A 7,249-nucleotide genomic window follows, 5' to 3' on the forward strand; every position below is an offset into this window, starting at 1 on the left:
TTATTTATTACAACATTTCGATGTGTTTACTTTATTTTACGTGTGTGAAATGAGTTTTTCTTTTCCTGTATTATCTGTGTAGTTAGTATTTTCACTCTTGTGTTGTCAATGTTATGACCACCACGACAACTTATTAACGACAATAGCAATCTTTACAATCAGATATAATAACAATTGATTTGAAGATAAAAAGAAAAGGTTGTGATAATGTTATAGCATATATAGATGGGCATTTTTGCAGGTTATATTATTATCAGAACGACCTATGTAAACTATAAGTACAGTAATACGTATAATATTTACTTCCTAGATATGACTCTGAAGGTCGGACTTGCGGAATTTATAACTTTATGTTTTTCCTTCAAAAGCTTTGATCGTAAAAAAGTGGGGTCCAACTCCGGACCAACTGGATCCGCCACTTGTGCAAAGAACTGTCAATAGGAATGTATGATCATATATGAAATCGTTTTTCATAAATTTGAGAATGGAAATTGGGAATGTGTCAAAGAGACAACAACCCGACCATAGAGCAGACAACACACATCATGTTTATAAATAAATCAACAGGTTGGGGACAATCCACCCAAATAGGGAACTGTTCTCCAAATGAGTAACAATCTCTCATTTGAGTAATCATTTTGTAGTGCAAAAAACTATCAAACTTTTCTTAAAAGAATCTTTATCTAAAGCGGCACATATTCATGAAAAATGCAGCAAATTTTCCATAAGATGATTACCCCATATCTTCATTTACTGAGAAGATACAAGCCCTTGAAAAATTATATAATTTGACTATTTTCAAGGCTACCTACTTTTTTAAAAGCCATAATAAAAATATAGTTCTTTGGTAGAAGTTGTTCCATATTCAATGAATTTTTGCCATTTCACATAAAAAAAATAAAATTTTTTTTTACCACTTTGAAAATTATTCAAATGAGGGATTGCTACTTGATCATATTTCACATTTTGCTTTATTTAGACAGAGACTGCCTCTTAATGAAATCACAGCTTTGTCGATTATCTATTACAAATCTTCATTTTGATACTTTTTTGTAGATTTATTCAAGTTCATTTCGAAAGACGAAGAGGATTGTATTCAAATCTAACCATCCAAGACTTGGAGGAAGATAATTTTCGAAAAGATGGCATTGGAGTTACAATATTTTTATCTATACTTTGCGTTGTCGGTGTATTTGGAAATGCGCATGCGTTTCTGATTTACACTTTCCGTTTTAAAACAACGAATTGCCGTGTTTTTGTTCAATGGCTGTCAACGGTAGATATTGCAGTATGTGTTATCTGACATTTAAGTATGACATCGTTTGCAAACTATTTCGTTTTCTTAAGCATGTTCTGGTGATGTCATCCAGTTTCATGTTAGCAGTCATTGCAATCCACCGGAAGAGAAAATTAGGGACTTCCCACGACAGACAATTTACACTAAAAAGGGCACACATTGCTTGTTTTGTAGTTTTAATAATAGCAGAACTTATCTCTGTACCAAGTGTTTATTTACTGGTGCTGTAGAAACTGGAACTTTGGATGTAGAACGTTACCAGTGTACAGTCGACCCGAAACATTTTATTTTTTTTATTATATTCATTCCTTTTTTATCGGTTTTATTAAATATTTCATACATAATTTGCATTATCGCATAGTCAATTGTTATACAGATAATTACAAGCCAGATTAATAGTAGGTTATCTACAATGCTGCAGACAAATGTGTATTTACAAAGAAGCATCAGTGATCAAAAGGAAAAGACACGTGATAAAACTGAAAAACCGAATGACAGTCTTAAATACTCGCGGGATATTTCATTTTTATTTTTATTCATTGCGGCATCAACTATGTCTTATATTGGATAATTGTTAACTGTGATCAGTTTTCTAATTGATTTTATCAATCCAGACGCTACTGGCTCCTTTAAATCCGTGTCGGCCATTTTGTACAGAGGATTTTTCATTAGTAGTGCGGGAAATCCTGTCGTTTATCTTTTTCTGGAAAGACAGTTCAGAGTGGAATGCAAAATCATTTATTACAAAATTGTTTGGAAAATGTTGTTTGAGCAAGGAAATAAAGATTACCGTATACATATCATTCATAGCAAGGAAATAACGATTACCGTACGGTATAAATATCATTCACAGCCAGGAAATAACGATTACCATATAATTATCTAAATAGCAAAGAAGATAGCTACAACCGACCGTAAAAGGTCTGTATATATATATATATATATAGCCAGTCAAGGTCGTTCAAAACTTTGAACATCATCATAACTGTAACCGTATAAAATTAAGATCTATCGATACTGACGAACTCATATGAACATACAAAAATCACAGTCCTATCTTTTGATCAGTTGGTATAATAGTCTATTACAATTATTCTAGATGTTCTCTTACACACATCTGTTAATATTAAAGTCAATAGACAACTTTCGAGTGCGTTAATTCCGTTAAAATTTTCGGTTTTAGAGAACATCATTCGTGTGTTTATGGACGTCGTTCAAAATTTAGAATTCTGAACAACAATCTAGTTTATCCTTCAGATCGAATGACGAACACGAAGACGCTTGATGAACTTTAATAGAAACAACTCGAAAGAGAACTGTTATTTATATGGCTATTTTGTTCTGTCGATTTTATAAATAAATATATCTGGCTTCATTTAGTGAGATATATTATGGACATAATTGTGCAAATCATGATACAAACATGACATTTGGTATACAGGTGAACTAAATGATAATAGAAAAAAATCAAGATGGCCACCTCGTATTTTACAAATGGCGTCATATCTAATTGGCTACATTACGTAAATCCTTTGAAAGCTGTGTTATAGGTAAAATCCAATGTAATTTTTGATACAACGTCAATTACAGTTCCTAAAATACAAGGAAGCAATACATAAACGACGAAAAAGTGACTTCCGGTTCCAAAATGGCGGCAACAATGTGGAAAATTTTCATTTATTTTTATTTTTCCTCTAATTAACATGATATATGTATATCACTTAATTTTTGTTAAGTTTAAATACCTAGTTTGGTTAAAAAGAAACGTTGCTTATCTGAAATTATCTGACAGTTGCCAACACACAACATGTACAAGGAAGGCCAGATCGGTACAATGTAGCATTCACAGTTACCAACACAGCTGGATCTCTTGCATCCTGATATGAAAAAAGGGTGCAACGGCAACCAAAGAAGTCCGTTTTGGTTTCCAACTGTAATTTTTTTTATCCATACCCAGTGTTCAATACCTGTCGAATGCAAAAATATCACAATTCCTGTTGACCCCACCTTGATATGCTTGTTTTGTATGTGCTTCGGGAGAGAACCTTTGGTAGGCATTATAGCAGCATAAGGCCGCTGCATCCTTGCAAATGAATCAAATATTGCCTCTTTGACAGCAAATATTGATGTTGCCATACATGATGAAAACAAATGCTTTTCTGATGTCCATGTCTGTGTCTTCATACTAAATTAAAGCAGGCAAAAACGTCCGTTACATTTAAAAAATACGTCCCATGTCTGCCAAGCTGACCTCTTTACTATCCCCAAAAATGCTGACACATGTTCACATCCACATAATGCATGGAAGGAAGGAATAGCAGCTACACGAGGACCAAACTCATTTGATATTTCATGAAAAGGAAGCCATCATAAGTCTTTATTCCTTCAAAAACCTATCCGCAATGTTTTCACACCTTATAATCTTGTGAGTGCTATAATTCCTAATACTGCTACATCTATGGCAGTACTACTTGACATTACTTTTATCAACCATTTATCATAGACACACACTCGTGTATCTGCTTCTTCAAGATTACAACGGGAAAGCTGGGAACTATCAGTATTAAATTTGCAAAAAATATTTTCACCTTGGGTAACATATTATATAATAAGCATTTATATTAGTTTCTAAAAAAACTACGATGTTGGCAAAAAAACATTAACAATTCTGTTTTGTTGTCATCTTCACAGAGAAAATATTCCAAAACTTTGACGTCTTACCAGAACCAAACTATTCTCGTCTAGCATCAGCACATTGCCTTTTCTCGTCCCAGCCTTTAAATTATTCATTTAAACATCAAATACAATGTCTTCTGTTCAATATTTTTTCACGCAATTTTTTTAAAAAATAAATCAGTATGACATCATTTGCATAATCATCAAATATTTTTGCACGTGGTGGCCCTGGAATTAACTATTGCTGCCCAATCAACGATAACTGTGTCAGTGTTTGGAATAGTTAATGGCAAATGGCAAAATGTTTCAAGTATACCCACTTCCTGACATTTAATACCATTGTTTAAGTAACATCCTTAGACAGAGACATAGGAGCAATAGGTTTCCCTGGATAAAGAAATCTTCCAAGTCAAACGGTCTAGAACAGAGTTTGCAATCCTTTTTACAAAGCAGATTCTTCTTCGTTTTGCATTTGCTTCAAAAGATCTTTGAACTGTTTGGCCCACTATCTTGGAGTTTATATACATATCTTACCTGCTTCCGAGTTATCAATTTCATTAAAAGAGTCCATTTAGTACAAATATTATGACTGCCATAGAAATGAATTTCCAAACTAATCCATCACTTTAGAAACCTTAGAGGTTTTTCGAAGAAATCCTTTGTGTTTTCATAGAGTCTTCATGATGTCGTTCATCTGTTCTAGAATGACTTACACAAATAGATCTTTCAAATTCATCAACCAGTCTACTGACGTCTGGTCCAGCTACCATCCATCGTCTCAAAGAGATCTTCTGTTTAACCTATGGCAACAACATCGCCCTTCATAATTGCATTATTCTGTTTGTGTGCCTGATCAATTGGGATATTAGAAAACAACTTGCTGGTCATACATACAGTGTAACTACTATTTGTAAATTCCATCGCTACATGTGAATGATGTTCGTCAAGAAAAGCCATAAAATTAACTTGGAGATTGTTCGGTAACCATCGAGCATAATTTACGATGAGTTTATTTACTAGATGAAATCCCAATAATACGATATCATGCTTTAATACTATAGACTATTTTAAAGTACGATTTCAGACTCATGAAATGAGCCTACTACCGAAAGTACAAAAAGTTCTTAATTCATAATTGAACGCTAGAAATCAAACTGTTGTCGAGATGTTTCTTACACCAGCTGTCTATCACATTATCGAACATCACAGAATCATGAGATGTATTTTCTGCTTTTACGCTTTCAAAAGTCGACATAAATGATTCATACAAAACACATGCAGTTATCTGATGTACGTATCTAGTCCTAGGTACAATTGAACATACATGAACATGAACAGATTGTGCCGTTCTATATGAAGCAATATCGGCTTCAGTGAGGGCACTTTTCCATCCGTTATCACACAATATATGACCCAGAATTAGAAAATAAGCCATTTCAATGTACAATCCACCCAAATATGACTATTTACTTATCTTCGCCGTACAAAGCTGGCTATTCCTACTGAATTTGAATAGCCAATACTAAAAGTGGTTGATCTGTAGCTAAAAGTGATGTTTGCCCGTGATTTAGAAAGGTAAACACTTTTTACCTCTTATCCATCGAATGCTTGATTATTGCAACTGAATTAAAGTGTTTATAAACAGTGGCATCAAAGAAGTTACACTTACTTGAACAAAATAGCCTAGACTTTTATAGGAATGAAATGAGAACCAAGATATGTTTACGAAATAAAATACTCGTCTGTGAGATGAACTACGATTTACACCAGTGTGCCCTGGTAGTACGTGGAAGTCACTATTAAATATGTTTATAAATAGTTTTCGCATGCACAAAATTGATAAACTCATGTATTTCATAACTTTTTAAAATGTTATCAAATCAATTTATAACATCATTTAAAATCCAAAAGCACTAAATATAAAGTGAATTGTTCAAATATTTATGTGTGAATTTTGATATATTTTTGCGCAAACCCTGAAGAGTCAAATATCTTTTTCTTGTGTATACAGTCACTTGTTGCGGAATGTAGCCATCAAACGTGATAATAAGTTTACCGAAGGTTACAGAAAAAGTTTTCTTGAAAAAAAGTATTTTCGAACTGGAAAAAAAAAGCAGTTTTTAAAAAGGCCGTGGCCATCTTGAAAAATTGATGTTTTTTTTAATGGTCAGCGTTTTTTTTTCTTAAAAAATATATAATTTTCTTGCTTCGTGCTAATTTTCATGCCTGTATCATCATTCGCACAATTCCCTCGATTTTGCTTGCTAAGATCTCCCACTGGTAAAAATAAGACGATTATATCGTTTGATCTTTGATAAACTTAAGTTTGTAATCGTGTAAAGTATGTTGGCTTTTTTAAGTGTCCGATTAAAAAAAAAAAATTATTTTTCACTTCCGAAAGTACTGCTACACATTTGAAACTTTTTTTCATGTTTCTTTTTTTTTACCGACACGAAATAGCTTATTGTTTGTCATCATCGACGAGAATATAAAATACAATAGACATGATAGAAAGTTACAAGTTAACTTAATCATGTTTATATTATATACCTACAAGGTGTTATTGACTTCCGGTCAATTATTAAGACCAAACAGGGATTATCTCAAGTTTTCATGTAGTTTAGGGCAAAACTTATGGCCTGCGTTAGGTAAGAATTTACCTTGATTTAAATGCAATCTACAGAGTATACACTAAATATTTAATTTGTGTTTTAATGACAATAAAAGTGTTACTGTACAATTATCTATCTTTCTTTATTTTAAAAATTTCGGCAGTAACAACTCTCCGTTTATTAGGCTGAAATAAATACCGTTTACTCATTTACTCATTTCGATGACAAAAACGAGAGTTCTTTGATATAACCCTGGTTCTTCACTTTGTCGCTTATACACTTAGTAGTGACGTTTAAGTCTTGAGTAGCAGCGTAAAGCTCTCGAATATTGAATGAGTTTGGAAATGTGTATGTATATATGTATCCTAGCCTGTTGAAACTGGTATATTGATACTGCCGGGGGAAAGGGGGGGGGGGTATTCGTCTCGTTTGTCATAGAATTTTGTACAAAGTTGACGGCTTATGTCTTATTCGAGGTATCAGTCTAAATCAAAGCGGAAGAAGACGTTTCTATTGTGTCTTTAAAGTCTTGTTCATGAGAATATAAAAATGGAACCCAATCAGAAAAGAATGGTTTGTTAATGGAAAGAGCATAATCAATATATTTGAACGTGAAATTAAATGATCTGGCTTCATTGAACGTCTTGCTTTTGGCAAGTGTCTG

Source organism: Mytilus trossulus, unplaced genomic scaffold, assembly GCF_036588685.1.
Source record: "Mytilus trossulus isolate FHL-02 unplaced genomic scaffold, PNRI_Mtr1.1.1.hap1 h1tg000158l__unscaffolded, whole genome shotgun sequence".
NCBI classification, from domain to species: domain Eukaryota; kingdom Metazoa; phylum Mollusca; class Bivalvia; order Mytilida; family Mytilidae; genus Mytilus; species Mytilus trossulus.